The sequence below is a fragment of the Carassius carassius genome, chromosome 22 (genome assembly GCF_963082965.1).
Source record: "Carassius carassius chromosome 22, fCarCar2.1, whole genome shotgun sequence".
NCBI lineage: Eukaryota > Metazoa > Chordata > Actinopteri > Cypriniformes > Cyprinidae > Carassius > Carassius carassius.
This window is the reverse complement of record NC_081776.1, coordinates 29,726,667-29,730,594: the sequence shown is the minus strand read 5'-3', so window position 1 is coordinate 29,730,594 and position 3,928 is coordinate 29,726,667. Positions and strand designations below refer to the sequence as shown.

At 39.3% G+C, this 3,928-nt stretch overlaps 1 long non-coding RNA gene and 1 pseudogene across 2 annotated transcripts; one reads left to right on the top strand and one right to left on the bottom strand.

Moving 5' to 3' along the window:
• Positions 1-1,056: 1,056 nt before the first annotated feature.
• LOC132099276 (putative nuclease HARBI1) lies at positions 1,057-2,697 on the top strand (annotated as a pseudogene).
• Positions 2,698-2,820: 123 nt separating this feature from the next.
• Positions 2,821-3,625, bottom strand: LOC132099214 (uncharacterized). Of its 2 annotated transcripts, XR_009423071.1 has the most exons (4): positions 3,524-3,625; positions 3,395-3,456; positions 3,262-3,315; positions 2,821-2,838 (listed from the first exon to the last, which is right to left on the bottom strand). It is a non-coding gene; the product is annotated as an uncharacterized LOC132099214 (long non-coding RNA). The 2 variants fall into 2 exon arrangements; XR_009423070.1 differs by lacking the exon at positions 2,821-2,838 and having other exon boundaries at positions 3,117-3,315.
• Positions 3,626-3,928: the final 303 nt, after the last annotated feature.

The window sequence follows — 3,928 nt, the reverse complement described above, 5'->3', positions numbered from 1 at the left end:
AACAGATGGAAATAACACTTACATTTCATTGAAGAATGGTGAGTATAGCAGGAACAACGGTGACCCACTGAGTAAACAACTGTAAAATCAACAGATCAACAACGGCAAAAAAAGAATCAATCACGGAAAAACTCTAAAGAGTGAAGTTTGATGGTGATAAAAAGCCATCTGTTTGGACACCTGTTTAGACCCCCTGTACAGCCCAGTGTGACCTTACGTGTGTGACCTTATAAACCTAAGAGGAATTTTGGTGGGAGGGAAAAAGTGTTTTTGTGTGTGGGAACTATGTGCTTTTAAACTTTAAAATGTGAAAACATGAAAATGGTATAAGGGAAGTTTTTATTAAGGTTTTAAATACACAATGCATTTCAAGAAAAGGTTATAAACATAGACGAAATGGAAACAATGTAATGATCTTTTTTTGTACTCTGAAAAGAGTAAAAAAGGTGTTAAAGTTGTTACAAATTAAATAAAAAGAAAATTAGGTTACTGGTTATTTATCTAAAACAACTAAACAAGTCAAAAACTATCAGATACGTTCGTTAAGCAACACGTGAGAGCTTGTAGCATTACAATTTAAAAAGGTGTTTTGTTTCCAGCTAGAAAAGAAAACTAGGTTACAGAGTTTATAGCATTTGTACCTTACCTCAAACTAAAAAAATAAGCTAACGTAAAGCAACGTTACAAACCAGGAAAGTTGGCGTTTGTCAGTTGAAAAGTTAAAACAAAAGGAAAAAAGATGGTATGCATTTACGCGGATCTAAAATAAAATGCATCAGACAAGATACTTGTCAAATCTATGCTGTACTCTACCACTAACTACAATTTTAAAAAATCAAGACTGTTACTGACAGAGTTATACAAAAGAAAAAAAGATCTCCCAGCAAGGTGTTACGACGTCTCCGGTGGACCGACCTCACAGTACCGCTGCCAAACTCAGAATGGGGCTCGGGATCGGGAATGCTTCGGACAAGCCACGCCTACAGCCTGCCCTCTCTAACGATCAAGCCACACCTACAGGCCTCCCCACCCTCCCCTATAACGTTGGAGGGGGGAGACCAGGGGCCTGTACCATGAAGCCGGATTAGGTGGCTAACCAGCTATGTTTCAGCTTAGTTTCCGCCAACCCTGGGTTTTAGGTACTATGAAAGTAGCTCGGCTTTAATCGGTGTTCGTTGCCATGGTATCTTACGCTGCACGGCTAACCTGCTCCGGGGCAGGTTATGTTCTGGATTCAAGATCTCAGACTGAAGTTTGACCAATCAGCTGTGAGCAAAGAAACATATAGGTGACGTAACTAATTCCCAGCCTCTGTTCAGTGTTGCAATGGCTTCACCTTTTCTCCCAAATCCTGTGGACATCTCCGCGCAAATTGTTAGATGAGCACTTCGTAGAGAAAGAGTTTTTAGGGACAGACAAAATCCGTTTGACTTTCCTGATACTTACTTGTATGAAAGATACAGATTGTCTTATCTTTGTGAACTTCTTGAGCCGCACATAACAAATGTGACTCGTCGAAGCCATGCCCTTACTGTACCGCAAATGGTATGAATTGCGTTGCGTTTTTTTGCAAGTTGTACATACTTGTATGCAGTCGGGGATGCAGAGAATCTAGGGAAAAACGGTCTGTCGAACCATTCGAAAGGTGGTCCTCGCTCTGCAGGGGATATAAACAGCTTCATTGTGTTCCCTGGACATTTATCGACCATGTCCATAAAAGAGGGCTTTTGTAAAATTGCCGGTAAGATATCTTGATAGGGTGACTTCACATTAACAAATTTTACATTTCACACTCATTTTTTTTCGTCTTCAAAAAAGCATATTTCACACTTAGAAATCTATTATACAGTAGTCTGCAGCTACCTGTTAAGAATGATTTTAAATATATATTTTTAATTCGTATGATAGGATTCCCTAGAGTCATAGGAGCAATAGACTGCACACATGTTGCAATCTCCACAGCTCTCGGAGAACATGAGGCAGATTATGGGAACAGAAAGTCCTTTCACAGCCTTAATGTTCAGGTAGGGCTACTATATAGCCTATGTGAAATTATTTTTTATTTGCATTGAGATCAATCTTTAAATAAATAGTAACTAACAGATAGGACAATTATTAACTGTACATTTCATCGGCAGATGACTTCATGATCACAAGTTTGGATGCCAAATGGCCTGGCTCTGTGCATGACTCACAAATTTTCCGTGAGTCTATTTTGTGTCAGCGCTTTGAGGAAGGCAAGTTAAATTTGGTACAGTACACTTTAAAGTTTTAATTTTAATAGCAAAACTTACACAATTTTCCCCTTTTCTGTTCTATGACAGGGCTTTTTGATGGCCTGTTGGTTGGAGATCGAGGTTATGCATGCCAGAGGTTTTTGCGAACCCCCTTTCCTGACCCTCAGACAGGGCCACAAAACCGCTTCGATGTGGCCCTCAGTAAAACCAGGGTCAAGATTGAGATGACCTTTGGAATCCTAAAGGCACGTTTCAAATGCCTTAGGCGTTTAAGAGTGTCACCAGAGCGGGCATCACAGATAGTGGTTGCATGTGCCATTCTGCATAATATAGCCACTATCAGAAAGGAGCGAGTACCACCACAAAACCAGCTTCTCCCTGATGAAATTGACCCATCACACTTGACCACCCAGCTGGCGCAGCTGTCAGAGATGCAATCACAACACAATATTTTACTTAATAAAATCACACTGACACTGCAGAGATGTCTCAAACTGTTTTATTGGTCATCATGTGGCTAGGGGGGGAAGAAAGAGAGCAAGAAAAATTACAGGCCCATTGAGGAAGAGGCTTCAGTTGCTGAGGCAGGTTGTGAAAAATCCTACAAAAGAGATGTGTAAGGGCCAGTCCCATACACTAAAGAAATATATTTGAAATATATTTTCAGAATATGTTTTGGAATATATGCAAATATTTGAAATTGGCCCAATAAATATTTCACACTTAACATAATGTATTTTTGTTGTATTTCAAGATATATTTCAGTGTATTTTTTCTGTATGGGTTCCCAAAAGTGTCAAAAATATATGTGTCATATATTCCAAATGCATTTAAATATATTCTGAAATATAAAAAATATATATGATTTTAAGTGTGAAATATATTTATTGGGCCAATTTCAAATATTTGCATACATTCCAAAATATATTCTGAAAATATATTTCAAATATATTTCTTTTGTGTATGGGGTCACTTAATTATGACATTTAAATGTGTGCCATAATAAAAAGCTCAGTGCATTCACCTCAGCAACTGTCTCAGAACACACAGACAGAGTGTCTTCATCGTTTGGTTCACCCTAATAAATAAAAGGCCAATGTAAAGCATAACTGTTATAAAGCAGGTTATGTTTGGTGTTATGTCTGCTGCATACTGACCTCTGTGTGGGAGACTGTGTGCATGTGTGCTGGCTTCAACAGGGACACTGTATTTCCCTCTACTGCAGAACAGAGTCAGCCATATTTAACTTAAAAAAAAAACATTAGTAATGCATTGTACACACATACCCAGTGTCACTTGCTTAGAGGAGCCAGCACCTGGGTCAGACTGTACAGCACTTCCAATCCCATCCATAATCGGCCGCCCCTTATTGTTGCTCAGCGCCAACTCCTCCGCCAGCAATCTTCCTCCAAGATTGTTCTCTTGCTTTGGCAGCAGATAGAGTGTTACTGCGTGCTTGAAAAATACTTCTATATTCTTCATATTTCTGAAGAATTATCTCTTGCTCCTGCGTGGAAAAATATATAGCTCTCGCTCTTTCCATATCGAACGCGATTGGTTGTTCAGTGTTGACGTCACTCTTTTATGTGCACGCGCATGGATTAATCATAGCTTAAGGATCAAAGCCGGAGTTGACAGAGAAAGTTGATGAGCTGCGTCATGGTACCAATAAAGCCTGATTGCATCGGTTT